This window comes from Mastigoproctus giganteus, chromosome 12, assembly GCF_048544385.1.
Source record: "Mastigoproctus giganteus isolate SK-2022 chromosome 12, ASM4854438v1, whole genome shotgun sequence".
In the NCBI taxonomy this organism is placed as follows: Eukaryota; Metazoa; Arthropoda; class Arachnida; order Uropygi; family Thelyphonidae; genus Mastigoproctus; species Mastigoproctus giganteus.
The window spans coordinates 40,673,708-40,697,395 of NC_143586.1; the positions used below are offsets into that span (position 1 = coordinate 40,673,708).

Consider the following 23,688-nt stretch of genomic DNA (forward strand, 5'->3'; position numbering starts at 1 on the left):
TGAACCCAGGCAGGGCAGGCCTACTCCAGGCGGCTAGCCGACTGGCGGTCTCCTGGGCTCGGCTCTACATGGAATAAGTGATTTGGGGTGGGGTCGCTGGATCACTCTGGCCTCATCTCTTCATGTCTGTCATTCTCTCTATTTGGGTTTATATGCTTTTCCATCAGGTCTGTAAGAGGTCAGAGCGAATTCCATCCAAGAAAAAATGAATAATTTGGGAAGGAGCAGTCCCATGTGGGCCCCCTGTCAGATATTAATTTTTTTTGAGCAGATGAAGCCCCTTTCATTTTTCAAGAAAGATCCTTTTCTCCTACCCTCACTTTTCTTCTATCCTTTCTTTGCTGTCCTGTCTAATCTGGGGCTAGAGGAAATATAAATCTAGTATCCTGAAATCAAATCTGTTCTTATCAGCTTAATATCTGATACGGGCCCCATTGGGGCCCAAGATATTAAACTGATTTTTGGAAGGCGGCGAAGTGCTTGGAGCTTGCTCCACCTTTGCCACGAGTTGCCCTGGTATTGCACTACTTCCTGGGTCAGCTCACTTTACTAATCAAAAAATAGACAAATATATCACTAAGATTTGGATTTTTATGTATACATGCATAAATAAAGGCAATGAAACTCGTCTGTGGAATCTGAAGAAGCGTGTTTATTCTTTCTTCATATTTTGTGCACATTAGGTCATAATTTCAAAAGAATGTCATATTTAATAGCATATTTTATACTTGTCTACATAATATGAGATTCTATTCTATTATTGTTGAGGAGAAAAATGTTTAGTAAACAAGCCCCCCCCTCTGCAACCCCACCTCCTCCGCACCCATGGGCTCCAATAATGGTGACGTCATGATCGAAGAAACGTCAACACGTAAAAGGGAGACCCTGTAAAGCAGGGCACAGCAATAAACTCCAGGCTACTTTCAGGACTCAAAACACTACCAGAAACAGTACAACCAGCCTTTTCGTATCTCGACTGGATCCATGAACAACCCCTGAACTAGTCAAACAGGTACGAAGAGCTGAATCTACGGTAAGGTGTATTTAGTGTCAGACGGCACCAGGGGTTTCCCCCATCTCCGCTTAGTGTTCATTGTGGGTGTACCAGTTCACTGGAAATGCCAGAGATTTAAACGTGTATGGATATTGTATGTGTGTAGTGCCGTGTACCGTTGTTCATCTGGTCGTTTAGCCGCTGGACCCCTGCTGAGGCCCAACGTTGCCCCACCTTCGCCCCGTGGAAGCAGACCAGGAACCCAGTAGACTTAAGTTACTCTGGCAGGTCCTGCCACCTAATTTCCCGAGATTTCAGTGGCAAGGACCTGATAAAGAAATAAAATAAAGATAAATACTGTAGATAAAATAATAATAAAAAAAGATAAATAAAATAATATTAAGAAAGATAAATAAAAAAAAATTATATTGTATTTATATTGCATGCATATATGCGTGTATACATGCACATATGTACACACAACATGCATACATGTGCCAACGTCAATCGTGGGGTTGATGTCGCTTGAGTTGGGCCAGAACGTGGGTGAAGATATTTTGGATGTATTTAAATTTCGGTGTGTGGGGCTTCGCTAGTGTGAAGATAGAGAGGGGGGGAGGCTGAAGACTGGGGGGAGAAAGACAGAAGTATGGAGCCAATAGGGAAGACAGCCCCAAGTTTCAGTGTGGCATGCCCATGCCCCACCAGAGTAGAAATGAGGGGGGGAACGAGAGAATTGTCTCCCCGGGGGAGTAGGGTTTAAAGGTGAAGGGGACTAGGGTGCCCTCTTCAGGCTGCCATGAGGCTTTGGGAGCTAGGATGCAGTTTGTTGTCTCTATTCTTGTCCATTTGATTCAGATTGGGACACTCATGAGGCAATCCCTGTCCCTTTTTTTTTTCTTTCTCTCGTTGATTCTCTTTTCTTCTTCTTCTTCTCTTCTTTATTACTTTCTTTTCCGTTTATTTTCTTTTCTTCCACAGTTTTATTTTCCAGGAGTTGTCTCTGTCTTATGCGATTTATGTTGCTGTACTATCAGTCTCGATGTATGGCAATTAACACCTTTCTCCTTGTGAAGACTGTGTGAAGTATATTGATGTCTAACGGCACCAGGGGTTTCCCCTATCTCCGCGTTGCTTTCATTGTAGGTGTACCAGTTCACTGGGAAGGCCAGAGTTTTAAAAGTGTGTGGATTTTGTATTTGTGTTGTGTTGTGTATCGTTGTTCATCTGGCCATTTAGCCGCTGGAACCCTACTGAGGCCCAACGTTGCCCACACTTGGCCTCGTGGAGGCAGACCAGGTACACAGAATGAAATTTTACTCTGGCAGGCCCTGCCACCTAGTTTCCTGAGATTTCAGTGACTATGGCCTAAAAAAAAAAAAAAAAAAAACTCGGTAGGGGTGAGCGCTGGAATTAGAAAAGCCAATTGAGGTGTATGCGGTTTAATTTGGACGAAGTTACGTTTTTGCAGTTTGTGTGGGGTTATACGCTGGCGTATTAGGCAGAGTAGAGGGAGACTGAAGGCTGGGGGGGGGGAAAGACAGAAGTATGAGGACGATAGAGAAGGAGACCCCAGGATTTTCAGTGAGGCAGGCCCAAGCCCCACCAGGAGAAGAATCAGGGTTGGCAGGGGTGGAGAGGAGACAAGACTGTCTCCTGCTCTCCACCAGGGGAAATGGAGTAAAGGGAGGCCGGTACAGATCGCCATCAGGCATTGACAGTTGTAAGCACGTGGGGGTCCAAGCAATCTGAACCGGATCTTCTTTGGTGATCTTTTTCAATGTAGGAGTCAACTCCCAGTCGCAGGGTCATACATGAGCAGTCTTGTCCTATGATTGGTCATGTAACCTGTTCAGGTCGCCTATTGTGCATGTTATGAGGATGCAGCATTGGGTCCTGGTGATATCATTTTCTTAGTTCGTGCGTTGGTCATTTGGTTTAGTGGTCCAGTGCAAATAATTTGTAGCCAGTTCATATCAAGTCCTGTGTCAGTTTGTCTCTGGTTCAGACGTAGGTCTTCCTGGTTGTCAGTTCCCTCGTGTGAAGACTGTACACAAACTAGAAACTAGGAGAGAACAATACGCTGCATTCAAAATTGACTGTAGCCGACACCAAGTAGACCTGATAGGAAGCGTCGCCATTTGGCCTGTCCGAACTAGGATCAGGCCGTTTGTTCACTATCAATCAACCTCGAAATCTAAAGCGATTACTCAGACCCAACAGATGTACTCCCACCGCAGTCACAGCTGAATTGGCGATTATAATTGCTTGCCAGAAAGGATGCCAGCACCAGAATCTTCCCACACTAACATACTGGAACAAACTCCGCCTAAGGTTGCTGATACCGTCCTCCAATGCGAGAGACCCCAAGGTCGCCTCATCCCTGTCCTGATCTCTCATTGTCGAGAGCCGGGAAGCAAGACTCCCTCCCGTGAGGATAAGCATTACAACCTCTTCTGCCATCCGCATAATGTCCAGAATGTTAGGTCCTTAAGAAATAAACTTAATACAAAGAGATTCTACTCTCAAACTCCCTAGACATCTTGTGCCTCGCTGAAATATGGTTAGAGGCGGACCAGACAGATATCAGCTGCTACATTCCTGCAGGCTTTCTGGTACTGGCTGCCTCTCGCGATAACCGCAGAGGGGGCGGAGTTGCTGTATTCTTCAATACGGCAAAGTTCTCCATCGTACACTCTGTCAAGTATCTCTGAAGACGTGGAAGCCTTAATGATAACTTTGGAACATCAAGGTATGGACGTCGCATCCCTGCACCTTCCTCCAACGCCAACTATGATGGCCGTCGACGAAGCCACTAACTGGTTAATAAATAATTTGCACCCAGCAGCCACTCATATCGTATGTGGAGACTTCAATCTTCCGCCATCTACCCAACACCTCAAAAGTCGGTCTCGGAATCTCTCCAATCAATCCAAATATTCCAAGTTAACTACCAGCCAACGAGAGACCAAAACCTGCTGGACATAATCTATTCTTCGGCGATATGTCAACTCGAAGAAACCACGGCCGACATGTTTCAATCAGACCACCAACCAATCATATTTAACGCTCTTCTACCCAAAAAATATTTCAACATCCCCAAAACCAAATCTGTGCAAAAGGTCACCGCTCCAAAATTTCTGAATCCAGCACTCTGCATTGAAGCTGCATCCACAGTCCCATGGAACATCTTAGATGGATGTGAACTGAGCCTCGCAATCGATCTAATGACCAAATGGATCAATACCATCGCCCTTCACACCGCTACCAAGACAGTCACCATCACTCCGCGCTTCAGAGCGTGGTGGACTCCCCAGCTCAACCAAAGTTTCCACTACAAACAATCACTACACGCCAAATGGAAAGCTTCCGGCGATGTCCAAGACCGCATTTCATTCTCCAAAGCCAGGGCCGAATTCAACAGAAACAAATCAGCTGCAATTAAGAAGCACCTCGAAAGAACCCTAAAAAGGGGGAAACCATTATACAGAACAAAGGCTAGTTCTTCCAGCAACCTCGACCCAGTTGATTGGCTCGACTACGTTGCCAGATTTTCTAATCAACCTCCAGCTCTACCTAACCTGCCACTCTTCAACCACTCTCATCCCACTGATAGTCTCGCTACGATCCGAATTTCCAGACAACAACTGATGCAGGCCATTAATACTCTTCCTCTCACAGCAATCACCGGTGACGATGGCATCCCCCAGTTCATAATCAAATGCTTAAGCGTCTTCATCATCGATTAACTCCTCAACAGATGCCTCGAAGTTCATTTCTTTCCACCCCAGTGGAACAGGTACTCTGTCCGGCCCCTTCTAAGCACCAACAATCGACGCTCCGAAGCCAATATAGGCCCATCGCTTGTGCCTCTGTTTTGCTAAATATTCTGGAAAAAGTACTGCTACCGTCTGTCACCCATCAAATTCTCTGTGACAGTCCTCAGCAAATACACTATTGGATATCAGGAAGGTCAACTATAACTAACCTTGCAACAACCACACTGCACATTTTAAAAGCCTTTGAACAAAGACAGGAATTGTCAGTTATATATATTGACATTCATTCCGCATTTGATGCCATCTATATACCTAATCTCCTACGTCTCTTAGAAAACTACTTCAATTTTCGCGGCGATTTTCTCTGGTTTCTAGAATCTCTCCTATCCAAGAGGACTCTTGTTCTAAAGATCGGAACAAAGACCTTCACGCGTCACATAACTGCCGGTGTGCCTCAAGGGGGGGGGTGGTCCTGTCTGGCGTTCTCTTCTCAGCAATCATGGTGCCGTTTGTGACCAAGTGCAATTGGATTACATATGCTGACGATGTCAAGCTCCTTACTAGGATATCGCCATCCAACTCGGCAGCCGAAACCACTCAGAAAATCACTAGCAAACTGCAGGACATGGCTGACTACCTCAATGCTTTCAACCTCCACATCAACTCTCTAAAATAGGCACAAATAATTTATTCGCTAAAGGGCAGCCCAACAACGTTGGAGCCTGTGCTTAACGGCTCCTCAGTTCCAAGTTTTCAAAGCCACAAAGATCTAGGGGTCGTTTTTGACTCCAAACTATCTTTCAACGATCACGTAAACCTCATTCAGTCGAGGGTGAATTCACTACGCTGGGTCGCCAAACAACAGCTGCTCCACGCCACCGACCCACAACTGGTAAAAAGATACACGGTATCAATCCTTTACCCGACAATACTGTATGCTTCAGAGTGTGTGTGTGTGTGTGTGGGGGGTTATGTTTTCTTTCTTCCCTTTATTACTCTTTATGTCATATATCACTTGATGTCTTGTATCACCCGCCTTATACCTTGACTTTATTTGCAATCACCTTTACACACACACATACATATATATATATATTGCTTTTGGATCCTTAATTTATTCCCCTTCACTATCCCCACTTTGCAATCTGACTTGAGTGCCTCACGGAAGAATTGAAGTTCGGAGTGAGTTTCTATACTAGTGCTCTCCTCCTTCGGATTTGGCTGTGTGTTCAAAAATGATCAAACAATTTTTCTTAAGTTATATACAATTCGTTTATTATACATATTTACATGAATGGAAATGATCAATGGTTAAGTAAATATTACAATTAAAAGGCAATACCTTACCGAACAAGATGTGTAATTATCGTTTAAGTTAAACTGTCTTCCTGTACGCCCTTCTCTATATCACAAGGCTGTTAACACTTCCATAATTTAATTGGCACAGGCTTCTCTAAGTAACTCACCTTTATCTCCACTGTATCAACATAGATTCCACATTCGAATCTTCCTTTATACAATACTCTTCTTCTAGTCACAATAATGATGATAAACACTTCCTATTTAGACTTTATCTTAGTACAATTATAATCATCTTTAATACTTACACATATCTTATTTCTAACACTTATTCTGGCAACGATACTTCCCACCATCCATTACATCACATTCGAGACTTCATGTATGTAACATTCATCTTTATAATCCTTCCTAATTATCCCATCCAAAATTTGTTAATTTACATTGCCTTTAAATGAATGAATTTCACCTTTCTTGAAGAAATCGCAATTTATTAATTGTCTTTGTGTCTCAGTGTGTCTTACACGGATCAATTTATATTAAAAATAAAAAAAAATAACTTTGAATTCAGCAGCAGAAGACTAATATATCCAGAAAAAAAAAATAAATAAAAAATAAAAAAAAAAAAAAATATATATATATATATATATATATATATATATATATATATATATATATATATATACAGCATATATTCCGAATGCAATTTTAATTTGACATTTAGAAATTTTCAGTAAGCTAAAGATGAAGTTGGAATCTCAGATGCGGATTTAGTTTTACCGTTTTTTGTTTTTGTTTCTTTCGGAAAAGGTTTCTTTTTCGACCGACCTGCGTTATAATTTTTTTTTGTCTCCAACTTAGCCGGTATCTTTTTGTTAGATGACACTCAATTGTCTTTTGTTTTGGTTTCATTCCACATCTATCAGCATGAAACGTAGAATAGCCATTTTCTTCCTGGAAACTTCGGTCACGTAGATGAATGATCACACGATTGTTTTGTTAAGGACATCTATGATGTTACTTACAACTCCCTTTATAAAGCGAATGAAAATTAACTCCATGCAATTTCTCGGCTCACTGCATTCCCCCTCCCCTTCTCTCCTCTCCTCTCCTCGCCCGATGGATTTCAAGTGATACGCGGACGGCACTTGGCACAGCAACAAATATGGCAGCTCCAGATCTCAGTCCAACTGAGCACCTGTGGGATGTGATCCAACTATCTCTTGGAGTACGAATCAGAAACCATTCAATTTGCAAAACAGCCGTGGGATGTGTGACACTCTTTCGACAGGCTGTCCCGAGGGCTAAAAGGGGGCCCTACTCGCTGTAGCCAATAAAGTGACCTCTTGAGGTATAAAACAGTCATTTACATTAAAATCGAAGTCTACGCTTTTTCTAAGGAAGAATCTTCTGTTTTCCCTTCTCTCAAGCTGTTCTGATGACCAAAGGTGTACAAAATAAATGTTCTTGTTTATTTATTTGTGTTTTTTTTTTTTTTTTTTTTGGCTGATGCTGCATAAGCTCATACGTTTACTTTCTTGCATCACATGCCATTATCACTACTGCTTCTCTGGCACGATCACTAGGTCAGAGGAGTCTACAATAAACATGAATACAATCGTTAATTGTATTTAGCAGTCACAGATTTGAAACACTGTCCACTCAAAGAGCATACTACTGCACTCTCGCTACGTCATGACTAAAAGTTGTAGGTGTATTAATAAAGTGGTCACTTAGTGTACATGAGACCACGTATTAATACAAACTGTTTTCTTTTTTTTTTTTTTTGTCCTCGCCTTTTTCCCATTTTTATATATGAGGTCAGCGTTTGTAGTGTTTTGGCATGACATTTTACGGCCGGATGCCCTTCCTGACGCCAACCCTCACCCTTTTACCCGGGCTGGGGAAACTGTTTTCTTTTCTATTTAAGTATTTTTGTTTTGTTTCCAAATTTTTTATTTATTTTTCTGTATTTACTTTTTGACTGTATAGATAAATGTAATTAATTATTGGGGCTCACTATTGCAGCTAGGATCCATGGCTGCAATTTCCTTAAATTAATGCCCGTTCACCGACCGTAACCATTATATAAATCAATTATAAAAGACTGACTTTTTTTTTTTTTTTTTTTAAGTGTGTTTTGGTTTTATTTATTTGTATTTGATCCGACAACCTCAACACAGCTGTAGATGTAAAAGTTAGTGCTTACACAATTAAATTTTTCAAAATTCGCTACCAACCTCTGTGTTCGATAGCGAACCCTGAAAAATTTGACAAGGGTCTTGATTTTCTTTTAACACATAATAATTTTTTGATAAAAAAAATAAAGATTATAATGCACACAATACGTAGTTTTGTACATTTTAATGTTTATTTAAATTCTTTAACTGAGGTCATTCGAAGCTAACGGATATGATTTCATTTCAGTTAAAGCGCCTGCGCCGTTGATACAGACGATTTAGGTGAAACAAAATGGCTCCCATTCTACAATATCTAAAGAATATTTTGAAAATAATGAAATATTTGAAAATTGTTCTCTAAATATTGAATGAAAAAAATAATGATACAAGTATCTTAACAAAAATTTTTATTTTGGAGTAATAACACAATTACAATTTAAAACACATATATGAAAAAATTAAAAAAAAACAAACAAACATTATTTTAATTTGCTTTAACGGTGATTATTCATGATTCTGAAGTACGGATTTCAAGCTTGGCCAAAAGTCTAAGAAAACAGCACATATATAACGAACAGAATTCTGAAAAGTTTCCTTACGTGATTATCTATTTTCTGCGTTTCTTTGCGGGTTTTCTTCCTTTCTTAACCGATTTCTTTTTTACAATTTTCTTTCCTGCTTTAGTTTTCTTAGTTTTTTTTGCTGTGGTTACCTTCTTCTTTATAACCTTTTTCTTAACTACCTTCTTGGCTTTTTTCGCTGATGTTTTCTTCTTTAAGCTGGTGGCCTTTTTCGGAGCTCTCTTCACCTTTGGCACAGGGTTTTCTTCAATCTTAAAGCCATCTTTAGTTTTTACAATTCTTCCTGATTTTTTAGCAGCTGTCAGGTACTTCTTTATATTCGCATTAATGCGCGGTCCATCAAGATTATATTCAGATTTAATGTAACCCCTAATGCTTTTCTCGGTTGTACCTCCGCGATCTTTCATATATGTTATGGCTGCTAACACCATTCTTTCAAATTCTGCCAATGGATTTTTAGCTACTGGACTTCTACTGGAAGAACGGGTTCTAACTGGAGAAGCACCACAAGAACGAACAGGACTAACACGGACTGCAGCATCCATCTCTGCAAAAGGAATAAACCGCTACCTATTACAGGCTATAGAAGAAAATTGTTTTTAGGCGACTCGAAAAGTTTCAGCTGGTTTTGCAGTGAGTACAAATGCCGAACGATTTAATTACCAGTCGTTTCAAATGGTCCAACTATTCGAGCTGGCATTCGCGTGAATGTGAAATACGATATCGTGTTACGTGAGTTGTCATGTTTTTATAAAATAATCTCGAAATTTTCAAATACGTAATACAACAGTAATTAGAATTTAGTAATGCAGCGATGCCATAAAAAAATAATAAAAATAATAATAAATAATAATAATAATAATAATAATAAAAAAAAAAATATATATATATATATATATTACTTTCTGTTAACAAAAGTCGGTATACAGGGTGTCTCAAAAATATTGGTACAAACGTTTAGGGATGGTAGGTAACATCTTCACCTTCATTCTACACCTTCTTTTTGCTACACCTTCATTCTGGGATACCTGTGGCTGGAGGATCCCCCCTGCTGCCCTTAGGGCCAATCCCGAGCTCTACTCGCATTCAGCACGACTCCATCCTCGCACAGGTTCCTCCCTCAGCAGATGTTCAAGCAAACCCAGGCACTTGACGCCGACCTGAACAAATTCGCTGTTGACCGGACTTACCGGAAAAAAATTATGACTAGTAGGACTAATCAGCAATGACTGATGTGTACCTTGCATCTGTTCCTGTCTGATTCAGCGGGTGCTCTTATCTCGATGTTAAGCCAGCTCAATCAGACCTAACTCTCGTAAGGAGTTCTCTCCTTTGTATTAAAATATGCTTTTATTTGTAAAATTACCTTTTTTTTTTGTAAATAATTGTTAGATTTTCACGGAAGTTTCAGGAGGCTGTATAAATGTAAACCCCTGGCTTTTTGGCCGTGAAGGGCATTAAAAATTATCTCTCTCTCTCTCTCTCTATATATATATATATATATATATATATATCTATCTAAAGGAATGTGAATCGCATAGAAACCCATAACCGGAAACGTCATGGGAAAATAATAGCAGAGGTACAAGAAGCAGAAATGACACGACAGTAATTAGTGGCAAACATTTATTTGACATAATATTAAGAATGGAGGACGAGATGGATGCATTTCATGATGTTACAACAGATGCTCGAAGGTTCCACCATGAGACGCGATGCATGCGTGACACCGACGCAGCATGGATTGGCAGCCACGGTCGAACACACCTAGAGTTTTTTTGACAGTAGCAGCAGCGCAGACGAATCTCGCTACGAGATCCATTTCAGTCTCCACAGGCGATTCATACACGATAGATTTGAGGGCCCCCCACAGAAAGAAATCAAGGCTCGATAAATCAGGTGAGCCTGGGGGCAGGTAACGGGTCCACCACTCCCAATCCATCGACGCCCAAAACGCCTGTTCAAATGGTCACGAACACACCTTCCATAAGGGGCAGGCCCCCCGTCATATTGAAACCAAACGTTGCGTCTCACATTTGCTGGAACATCGTCAAGTAACCTTGGTAGAACTTGTTCAAGAAAGATCCGATATTTAGCGGAGTTCATCCGGGATGGTAACAGGAATGGGCCGACTAAGCAGTCACCGACCATACCTGCCCACACATTTATTGCGAAGCAATGTTGTGCCGCATAGGGGCGCACACCCTATATTGGTTCATCCCACAGCGCCAGTTCTGCTTACCAAAAGTGGCCCACTGGGCACTCACATCCTTTCGTCCGGGCTTCGAGTCAAGCAAGCCGGACTTCTCACCCATTTAAAGTTTGAGAATAGGTTGAGGTCGTTTCGGCCCCAAGGCCTCTAATCATTCGCTTTACCGGATGAGACTGATTCCCTCGAGCGCCAGCTATCTTGAGGGAAACTTCGGAGGGAACCAGCTACTAGATGGTTCGATTAGTCTTTCGCCCCTATACCCTATGTGGGCTCACGACAACCGTATGGGTTGTCGTGAGCCCACACATAGCATTGTGCTGATTGAATAAGCCTTCCTGAGTGAAATAAGCCTCATCTGCGAACAAAACATAGGCTGGAAAATTAAAGTCTTGAACACTTTCTTGGAGAAACCACTGTGCAAAAGCCACACGTGCAGGATGATCTTGGGGGAGCAGGCCAGTTTTGATGTGGTTCTTGTTTACAGAATGGAGGGCTGTACCGAACAGCAACAGGGGACGAAAGAACGCCCACACCCTAGAACGGTTTTGCACTCCATCCAAAGGGAAGACCTGAGATCAGAGAGCACACCGTGATCGAGTGATAAACAAAGTACAAACGGGCCGACACGGAAGGCACTCTCAACAATTTCAGGGGCGGTGTCTCGAAAGGAAGCGTGACGGAAGAGGTAAATGGAAATGGTCATCCCATGGATAGTTCTTGAGATGGAGGACTATCAAATGATTGGACAAAAAATAAGGGAGTGAGGAATAACAAAAAGGTGATGCAGAGAGGAGACGAGAGCCCAAGAGTCAGTCTCGAAATATGAAAGGAAAGGATCCGGAGGAGAATCCCGGGGAGAGGCGTGAGAGGGCGGAAAGAAATTTAGGGAGTGCTGGAAACGCGTACGGAAAGTCCACCTATGATAGTTTAGTGGGTAAAGGTAATAGCGAAAGGCAGTATGATGAGCGTAAGGAAAGCCAGTTCGAGCTTTTCACGGAAGGCTAAAACGAAACAGTACTATCCCTGGAGAAAGTCCTGAGTGTGAGAAGATCGACGTGGAGGCAGAAAAGAGCCGTAAGCCTAGCGGATCAGCAGAAGAAATCGGAGTGGAGGCACTTGTGAGGGACTGGAAATCAACTACTCTTCCAGGTAGAGTGGGAAACCAAGTAAGGTTGAATTTTACTAACGAGAACGGTGTTATAAAGAAATCCATGGGAGAAAATTGGACAGGACAGTTTGAGAAGTATTGTAACATGATGACTACTATATTGTAAGGATAGGAATAGGATGTAATAGAAAGAGAGTGAGTGAGTACGTTACTCATCTGTGATTAGAGGTATTGATAAGAACCTTAAAGAAACGTGTTAAAAGTAAGAATTGATAACGTGAATTGTCTAATTGCTATTAACAGAGTGAACTGTATTCGGTAGAAATTTCCTCCATAGAGTATGTAAGAGAGAGTGAAAAATGATCGGAGTTATTCAGTATATGTTGGAAAGGAGATATATATATGACCATATAAAAGTGTATAGGATAGAATATTTAAGATTTTGTATTGAGAACATAGTGGAAGTTTATGAATTGTTTAAGAAGGGTGATTTAGGGAGGACACCATTTTATGTATAATAATAATTACTGTGTTGTAAAATTTTGATACCATGAATAATATAGAATGTGTAAATAATTGTTGTACAAATGGTAAATAAATACTTGTTATGTCAATACCCCATGTTTCGTCTTAATCGACTGAAACCTCAGAGCTATAATTAGTAGCACGAACTATCCAAGCTAGGGAAACTAGTATAAAGAGAAAAAAATAATATAATAAAATAAAGTCCTCAGTACTTGGATCTTCTGATTAACAAACAAGATAAAATTAATGGAAATAATATATTATGCAGCAGGTAGCATGTGGGCTTTGGAAGGGAAGTGAGGACCCCCCCCCCTGTTTAAAGGAATAAAGAAATAAAAACAACAGCCTTTGTGGTTCCAAGGCAAAGGGGGAAAGAAATAGCCAAGGGATAGATTATAGTAATATAAATCATAGCTTGATAATACTGCCGTTCCCACAATTGGCGAGCCAGTTTGTTATTTTTATGAGCATAAATCATCACCCCTCCCCCCCCCAAGTAGGATTATTCTGGACGGCAATCAACACACTTTCTTCCATGGCGGGAGTTCGCGTCGAACGTGGTCGGCCCGCACTACTCCTGTTACCTCTAAATGACCCATAATCGCACAAATTGTGATGCACACGCGCAAACAAACGGTGGTCCGGTACATGTCTGTCTGGGAAGCGTTCTCCATAAATTCATTGAGCGGCTCGTCCATTGCCCTTTGCTAATCCCTACACTAGGTGCATGTCTGTCAGCTCACAGTTCGTATATCGATGCATACTCTTCGTGCGGCGACTACTGCTTCAATGAGTAAACCAGAAATTTTCCCTCTCGCGAACTGATGAACAGCGCCGTGTCCGACTTGCGGTGACATTTCCGGTTATGGGTTCCTATGCGATTCACATTCCTTTAGATGTTACCTACCTCCCCTAAACGTTTGTACCAATATTTTTGAGACACCCCGTATATATTAACCTTTGCATTTCTTTATTTTATTATTATTATTTGTTATTTTATTTTTTTGAAAATAATAATTATTATTTCTCTCTGATCGGGGAGTTCTACCCCGTGATGGGTATTGCTACAAAGTACATAGTGGTTGTTATGTCTGTGTTGCTGTTGATCGAGGAACTCTCTGACTATTCTACAGGCTGTAGGATAGTCAGAGTTCCTCGATCAACAGTAGGCTACAGTGTTTAGGAATGCGGGGTTGTGTTGTACGTTTTTATGGCGTGGTCCCAGTACAGCTTGTGGGTTGAGGTCTCTAGTACTGCCTGGGGTTCGTACTTGTAGTACGGTACACTTTCTTCGATCAACTGGTATTTCCTTGCTAGCTTCCGATGTATTATCCTGGCTACCTGGTCGTGTACTCAGTCTGAGTGATGACCTTGCATCTCTCGGTGATGTGTTGGATCGTTTCTGACGCCAGGTAGCATCATCGACATGTGTCATCGGACACTCCGGTCTTCTTGGCGATGTATTTTCTATAGTTCCTGGTGTTCATTACCTGGTCTTGGATGGCGAGCATGAATCCTTCAGTCTTCAGGGTGCTCTCACGTAGAACGCAGGTGACATCTTACTTGGAACCAGCAGCCTAAATGAACAATGTAAGTCAATGGGAGTGCATACAATAAGAGCGTGTGGACAGCGGCATTGCTTCTTGGATTAATTCCCCAGCTTACCTCAACAAATTAAGCTTGCTGGTTCTCAGGGAAGTACAGATGTCACTCAACTGGGTACGCGTTGTTCACACCTCTGATATAAATCTGGTCTTCGGGCAATTTTTAGAACTGCTGTTGCTGTAGAAAGCACGAATTCAGGGAGATGAATACCAAAATTTTGGTATCCATGGATATCAAAATTTTGATTTCAGACTGACTTTTATGGATTTACGTGCAATATGGGACAAAGGTGCATTAAACAGGAATACCATGGAGAAATGCTGACAAAAAACAAAATAAAAATAAATAAATAAAATACCATTATTTTTTTATTTTCTCAAAGTAACAACAGTTCTTTTTTTTTTTTTTTTTCTTATATTTATTTGTAAAGTGCTAATAAATACTGTACGTAGAAATAGTCGGTCAGTGAGTGTTTTTATTATTCGAATTGGAAACATCGCGTTTCTCTATTCGTTCTGAATATTTAGAAACTTCCAATTCGTTACATAAATTATGATATTCAAAATTTTGTCTACTGTAATGTTCAGACATTGGGTATGCCCATCAGTTCCTTATTGTTTTCAAATCTTGAAAAAAAAATTAAATAAATAATCATTATGGCAACGAAGAAATAGTTTTAGAATATCTAAAATGAACTTTTCATTTTACTTCAGTTTCTAGATTTATACTTATTGTTTCTAAAAACATCACATTAAATTTTATTATCATTGAAAACAATATGCGAAAACAATAATAAGAGAGAAAGAATGTTAAGAACCTAAAAAAAAAAATTTCAAGTAGAATTAAGGCTGAATTAACACTCCAATCATATGTACAAAAGCTGAAAGGGAAATGACTGAAAGTGAGAGGAAGGTAATAAAGATAAAAATAATTATTTATTACAAAATTAAATTAATTTTTTTTACAAAATTGGTACATAGATCAGGTAAAAAGAAAAAATCAGGTAAAACAATACGATGTTCGTGTTATTTTACTCTCTAAGTTATTCTTTTCATTTTTTAATTTGTTCTATTTTATTTATTAATATTACCAGTAATTACTTATAATTTTACTCTGACTACAGAGGGCTCCTATTGTTCTTCTCTTCTGAGCAACTCCACCATCGTTGTCATAGTTCTCCCTAAGTTTACATTCCATTCTTTTTAATCATGTTCGCATAATTGTATCTTCATTTCTTTATTTTATTATATTCTACCCAATTTGATGCTGCTAAATACTATAGGTATTTAATTTTTCTTTTTCATTAGTCTTTCTCCCGATATTTTATATTATATTTTATACATCTAACACTCAGTATATACACTACAAGCTAGCGGCATTAATTTCCACTTCTACTAACACTCTCACAGCCAAGGACCTCTCTATGAGGTTGGGTACTTACACACCCAGCTTGCCTAGTATCCTTTAAACGCTTTTCCTTCTCTTTACATCTTTCTACTTTCTGCTCTTCTTTCTTCCGTCCGTTGAACTATTAGTGTAATACGAGGGTGATTTGGACATTATCACTTTTCTTATTCTCACTATCTTCGCCTTTACATTTTTAATATCTTTTCCCTCCCTTACCATGCATTACTTCCTTTTTCTATGCCGCTAACTTGTTGCTTTTTACATACTTTTGACTTAATTTATTAATCTAAACACACTGTGTTGGGACTACCTTATTCATGTTTCTGGAGATCAATTTTTTATCTATTCTATTTTAATAGTTTCTCCATCAGGGTTTGCCTTACTCAATTTTTTTTTTTTTTTTTTAAGTACTTTCTCCATCAACATGGGTTTGCATAGAAACAGTGTTTGGTACATGATCAGGTGTACATGATCTATGTACCAATTTTGTAAAAATTAATTTAATTTTGTAATTTCGTAATTAATAATTATTTTTATCTTTATTCCCTTCCTCTCACTTTCAGTCATTTCCTTTTCAGCTTTTGTACATTGGCCTGTTAATTCAGCCTTAATTCTACTTGCAATTTTTTTTTTTTTTTTTTTTTAGGTTCTTAACATTCTTTCTCTCTTATTTTCTTCATCTAGGCCTGGCATTTTGTGGTTAATAACTTCTCCATCTATATCTTCTTTTTCTTTTTACTTTAATTTGTAATACTTATATATGTACTTGTATCCTGTTTTGCTGCTTGGCGCACTCAGGTACACGTACTGTTCTTTTTCTTCTCCCTTCCTCTTCTTCGTTTTCATATATTTTATATGTGGTATGAGGGACAGAAGTATATAACCGAGTTAATATTTGTATTGCGCTGTTTTTTTTTTTTTTTTATAAATATTTGTGTGGACTGTACATCATTTGTATAATCGAAAATCGATGATATTAGATTATTTGACCAAATTATGAATTTTAAGAAATTTTCCTGAGAAAAAGACAATAACTGGGCGAGAAGAAAGATGATAATTGCATAGAAAGTGGGCTGGATACTTTAATCAATGCAAGAGTTCCCAGATATGTTCCGAGCTTTTAAATATACATTTCAATATATATATATATATATATATATATATTTTTTTTTTTTTTTTTTTTTGCCCACAATGGAACGTAGAGCATGTATTTTCATTAATGGAACAACATTATAAATAATATGGAGACAAATAATGTGAATAGTATTTTGTTAATAACTTTTTCGTGCATATAAATTTCAAAATGGATTGCAAAACATTTTATAATTACTTACTTTGTAATCCGAACTTACTGAAAATGATTGATAGTAAGGATAAGTATGTATCGCATTTTAATAATAATTATATCATTTTTAAAACTAAAAGTGTCCTAGTTTTTGAATTCTTTCTAGATCTCGTAACCCCCCCCCCACCCTTTCGGAGATAAATCTTAAAGAATGATTGCAAGAAAACCGATATTGTCTTTTTCTTTTTTTTCTGTGCAATTCTGGTGTTTGACACTGGAAGAGACTCCAGGATTGCTCGCCGTCGGACAATATACTTATGTATATAATTCTATCTTACGTTTAAAATATATTATTTTTTTGCCTTTGATTGTTATGCGTCTTCATTTTTCAGTTTGTAGCTATGCTACCTCCTCTCATCTTTCCACTTTTTTTTTTTTTTTTTTTTTTTCATTCTCCTCAACTGTTATCAATACATAACACGTATTCATATGTAGTAACTTCTGAACACTTCGCAACTTTAGCGGGTTTTTTTTTCTTCAATAAATTTTAAATTTTTTCCCTGCAGAAACATTATTCCCTTCCTCTTTCAATTATTTCAGTGCTCATTCCAACGAATATTTAATCGAATGTCCTGCAATGGGCATTAGTAAACAACCCACTCCCTCTCCTTTCCCCTAATTATTCATCATTTGATAAGTTTTCACCTGAAAATTGAATTGCAGGAAGAGATAATCGGAAATTACAGAGCCCAACTTCTGGGATCACTGCTCTTGGCGCATTCCTCCCCCTTATCTCCGGTCTTCAGCACAGCTGCTAGCAAACCATAACCGGCTAGTACTAACCGGCAGAATCCTGCCAAAGCAAATGTAGTAAATTAATTAATAAATATAATATCTGGTGTAGTTACACCAGAGAACTCTTAAAGAACAACTACGAAAGTAGTGTGAAAGGCATTCGTCTGTATCTCATACTGTGCTCTTCTTTCACAACGAGTTGCGCATGTATTGCACTAACTCGAATAAGTAACGCTTCACTAATAGAGAAGACTATTGTTACTTATTCTAAGTGAGAACCCAGACGGCACTGTTTCAAAGCTAGTTGACTTTTCATCGATGAGTGGTGGTAAGACAAGTAACAACAGTCTTCACTATTATCGAAGTGTTTCTTATTAGAGGTAGTGCAATACATGGGCAACTCGTTTTGAAGGAAGAGCACAATATGAGATACAGACGAAATTATGCCTTTCACACTATTATCGTAGTTGTTCCTAATCTATGGTGTATCTACACCGATATTATATAGAATCTTAAATATTATGCCTTGTTGTATTTAGTTTATTTAAGTAAATTAATTAATTACCTGGTAATAGATCTATTATAATATTTGAAGGCCTCCGTAGCCGAGTGGTGAGGAGCGGGAGTGCAGTAGCACACGCTCTTTGAGTAGACTGGGGTTCAAGCCCCTGACTGCTGAATACGGTCGATCTGCCAACCCGCACGGGACCAGCGTGGCAGATTATGGTCCGTTTCCCTCAGCATGAATTGTTGAGGAGGCTTCCATCCTGCAGTGGATTGATAATGGCCGCACTTTACTTTACTTTACTTTTAATATTTGAAGAATAGCGATGGTGTACTTATGAATAGCAGAGAAGGCATAATTCAAATAGCAGAAGACTACTATAGAGAATTATACAAGGAGCGAGGGAATGATGCCAGCAGAGGGGAAAATGGATCGCAAATTAGCAACACATACGGCATACCCGATATTCTTTCTGAGGAGGTAGAACATGCGTTGAAGAAAATGAAGATCCAGAAAGCCCCTGGGGAAGATGAAGGTACTGTAGAGTTATTAAAATTGGGAGGAAGAGACATAACACAAAAACTGGCAAGGCTCTTCACAAAGTGCATTAGAAAAGGTGTGATGCCTAAGCAGTGGAATAATGCAATCATAGTTTTGCTGCATAAGAAAGGAGATAAATTGGAAATTGGAAATTATAGACCAATTAGCTTGTTATCCCACATCTACAAGTTGTTCACAAGGGTCATTACTAACAGATCACAAAGAATACTTGATGAGAATCAACCGAAAGAGCAAGCTGGCTTTAGGTCAGAATTCTCAACTATGGATCACCTTCATGTAATATCACAGCTAATGGAGAAAGCAAATGAATATAAAACACCATTATGCCTGGCATTTGTGGATTATGAAAAGGCATTTGACTCCATACAGCATAAGGCAATGTTTCGGGCACTGGAAAGACAAGGCATTGATACCCCATATATTATGATTTTGAAGAAAATATATGAGAACGCTACCTCCTTTATTAGACTAGACAAAGACAGTAGTAAATTTAAAATTGAGAAAGGAGTTCGACAAGGAGACACAATATCTCCGAAGCTGTTTACTGCTGCCCTTTAGGAAGCTTTCAGAAGATTAGACTGGTCACAGAAAGGAGTCAATGTGAACGGAGAGTACCTAAACCATTTAAGATTTGCAGATGACATTGTGGTCATAAGCCACGATCCCAAAGAATTAGAGGAAAATCTTAATCAGTTATGCACAGTTAGTAAGGATTTTGGACTAAAGATGAATATGGCTAAAACAAAAGTAATGATGAACAAGTATGCCACAGAAAGGGACATAATGATTGGAGGAGCAGTAATTGAAAAGGTGGAGTCATATACTTATCTGGGACAAGTTATTAGCTGTAATAATGATAAATGGCTGGAAATCAAGAGAAGAATAAATTTTGGATGGATAGCATTCAGGAAATATAGTCACATACTGAAGAGAAATATCCCAGTTTGTCCGAAACGTAAAATAATGAACAATTTTGTATTTTTGTATACTTCCCACCATGACTTATGGAAGTAAAACTTGGGCACTCACCAAAAGAATGGAAGAGAAGCTGAGAACCACAGCAAAGAATGGAACGAATTATATTGGGAATCAGACTGTTAGATAAGAAGAGAAACATGGATTAGGCAGCAAACTCAAGTAAAGGACATTCTTATCAAAACTAAAGAACTAAAATGATCTTGGGCAGGACACATAGCTCGAAGACATGATGACAGATGGACTAAGAAAATAATAGAATGGTACCCAAGAGGAGCTAGAAGAAAACCTGGAAGACAACGGCGGAGATGGATAGATGAAATTCACGACTTTGTGGGTAGTAAATGGATGGCCATTGCACAAAACAGGAGGAACTGGAAAGTTGCTGGAGAGGCCTTCATCCTGCAGTGGATTGAAAATGGCTGATGATGAATATTTATATATTTTTGGATGCTTCGTATATGGACATTCCAAATTTAATACTCATGCATATTTAGTTTTAATATTCATGACTTGTAATTAAGTTGCTAAAGCACTTAGCAACTTAAGTGTTAGTAGCCTTAGCCTGTACATTTTGGTTTTTGTATGTTTAAAAAAAATTATTTTAATGTTTATATTTCAAAAAAAAAAAAAAAACCTTGCAAATTGTGATATTTTCATTATATTACTTGTTAGAAATTTGTATAACAAGTCGTTGTACAACTTTAAAGAATAAAAAAAAGTAAATATTATCATTTATACGGTATGTAAAGGGAAATTATTTAGTCATATTTGGTTAAATTTAATGACATATTTTCATCATGTTTTGACATTTTTAAGGTCATAAAAATCCGAACCATACTGATGACTGTGTGAAATCACAAGAATATCTCTTGGGTGTGAATGAACCCACGGGTATCTATGCAGATGGCTCTAATAGCATTTTAAATGTACTAGAGATCTTCAATTTATGTATTTTTGTCCAGTCGGATCACTCAGTGCTTCTTGCTTCTCATTCTTCTAGTTTTTGGTAAAAAAAAAAAAGAAAAGTAAATTGCGGCCATTATCAACCTACTGCAGGAGGGAAGCCTCCTCAACAATTCATGCTGAGGGAAATGGACCATAATCTGCCACGCTGGTCCAGTGCGGGTTGCCAGATCGACCGTATTTAGCAGTCAGGGGCTTGAACCCCGGTCTACTCAAAGAGCGTGTGCTGCTACACTCCCGCTCCTGACCACTCGGCTACGGAGGCCTCTAGTTTTCGGTAATACGATCTAAAATGCCATAAACCAGAATCAGCGGGACATTCACCTTGCTACTCACCAGTAGCAAGGTGGATGACCTGCTGCACAAAAAAGTCAATGGGCCAGAAATAAGAGGGTTTTTTTTTTTTTTTTTTTTTTTTTTTTAATACTCTGTTCTTGATCAAGTCTCATACTTTGGCTACGTTCAATTCCCATAGCAAACTCACGCAGAATGAAAATCAGTGAAATCACTTCGCCATCCAATTTACACAAACACGGTGGCCTACACCATTTCTGATCAAACTTGTATCTTCGTAATCCTATTTTGTCTATAGCTAAAAACTCTCTAAAGAAAACCATAATGATCGTGCACCATCCCTATATAACTGTCCTGTCCTTCCAGGCTTCTCTTTTTCTTACTTTCCAAATGTGATATTTCAACTGATTCGCTGCGAAGAACACCAGTTTGATCTTGTGATCATAATGCCACCGAAGATCCAAATATAAAACCTGATTTTCCGGTACTGTATTCATTCTAAAATCAGTTAAATCTTTTCCCCAACTGAAACGTCCGGAAATGCATAAAACGCGTGTTTTACTGTATCAAAATCCCCATATAGCATAATCCTGCTATAGTAGGAATTTTATGGTTACTGGCTTTACATTTGCCATAATTAACCTCGCATTTTGCTAGAACGAGTCCAGGTTACTGGCAGTTAAAACATTTTTATAAATCATAATTGAAACTTAAATGATCCTTCCCTCCACATCGATTACACATTGTTTTTCAACCCCTTTATAATGAATAACTAATTTGTACCCTGCTGTAACCATCTCATTTTGTACCAGTTGTTTCATTTCCATTACCATTCCAAGTCTGCCAGCGCATAATTCTTGACACCCTTCAAAGGGTAACCTGTGTGTAAATTGCGGAGATGATCTGCAATGTCGCTGCGAATTTCTTCAAGTTCGGATTCTTCAAGAAAATCCTTAAATGTTGGAAAAGAGTCCAAATTATTTTGCTCCACAGCTGAGATCGAAAATTGCAACTTACGAGACAGTGAAAATATTTTACCTCTCGCATTACAAATGTTAACATTTTTTCTTTGGAGTGATAAACATACTTCATTTAATTTAGTGAATATGTCGGCAAGATATGCAATTTTGAATAACCACGAAATGTTTGTTAATCGATCAGATAATCGAAATTTATGATCCAGAAACTACGCCACAACTCTTGCCGCAATTCAAACATTCTAACTTTACCTCGTGATACCACCGGACTTCTGAATGCAAAAGCAGGGCCGAGTGATGATAACCCATGTCTTCACATAATTTTAAGTAATCGTGACTGTAATGGTCGAATTTTAATAAAATTAATCATCTGGACTGCTTCGTCTAGCACAGTTTTAAGTGTGATTGAAATATTTTTAGCTACCAGTGAATGTCTGTGAAGAACACAGTGACTATTGGTGCAGTTTTTTTGCTACATTTTTGATTCGTGTCACAGCGCCTACCACTTTTCCAACCATTGCTTTAGCGCCATCACTGCACACATCAACACATTTGTCCCAACTTATACTGTGTGTGTTCATAAAATTATGATCTATAGTTTATGGTCTACACCATAGTTTACCTGAACATAGTTTACTTGAACCGGAAACAGCTGCCATGAGGATTAGAAACAAGAAGTCTCCTGGTTCTGATCTTTTGGAGCCAGAGATTGTCAAGAAAGCCGTCGATACCATTCCAGAGGTGCTTCTTAATCTATACAACCACTGCCTCAAAGAAGGCCTGTTCCCCCAGGCCTGGAAAACTGCAAACGTGTGCCTCATTCCCAAAAGTCCCAACAAACAACTGGACCTTCCGGGGTCATACAGACCCATAGCACTGTTATCAGTCCTGAGCAAGCTCTTTGAGCACTTATTAAGAAACAGAATAGGGATCCACTACACTGCAGCCGGCTTGCAGTCACCCCGACAATATGGATTTAGGAAGGGATGCTCAACCTTGGATGTCCTGGAAAATATTACAAATGCTGCAACTACCTCAGATTAGAAATACTTTCTGGTCATAGCAATAGACTTTGCTGGGGCGTTTGACACTTTATGGTGGCCAAGCGTCCTGGCGCGACTCCGGAAAGCCAACCTACCATCAAATCTGTATCAAGTCATCAAATCCTACCTGTCGAATAGGTTCGTGACAGTCAGAGCACCATATTGTTCAGTAACAAGAGAAGTATTCAGAGGATGCCCACAGGGCTCAATCCTGGGCCCACTCCTATGGAACTTGGTTCTAGATGGCTTTTTGAACCTGGAACTCGGCGACGTCGTTCCTCTAGCCTATGCGGATGATGTGGTTCTGATGCTGCCTGGGGGATCTAGGGCGCAACTGGAGAACACCGCCAACAGAGCAATAGAAACTCTAGAGGACTGGGCTAACAATAATAACTTGAAGATCTCATCCTCGAAGACAAGATCTATATTATTAAAAGGAGCCCTAGACACCAGACGACCCCCTCAAATCAAGATACAAGGTAACACAATCAAGCTTACCACCGAATTAAAGCACCTTGGAGTCGTACTAGACAAAAACCTGAGCTTTACACCACATATAGTGCACTTACGGAAGAAAATTAGAGGATACTCCGCACT

General features: G+C 39.2%; 1 pseudogene; it reads left to right on the plus strand.

Moving 5' to 3' along the window:
* Window positions 1-329: 329 nt before the first annotated feature.
* LOC150076939 (U2 spliceosomal RNA) lies at window positions 330-550 on the plus strand (annotated as a pseudogene).
* Window positions 551-23,688: the final 23,138 nt, after the last annotated feature.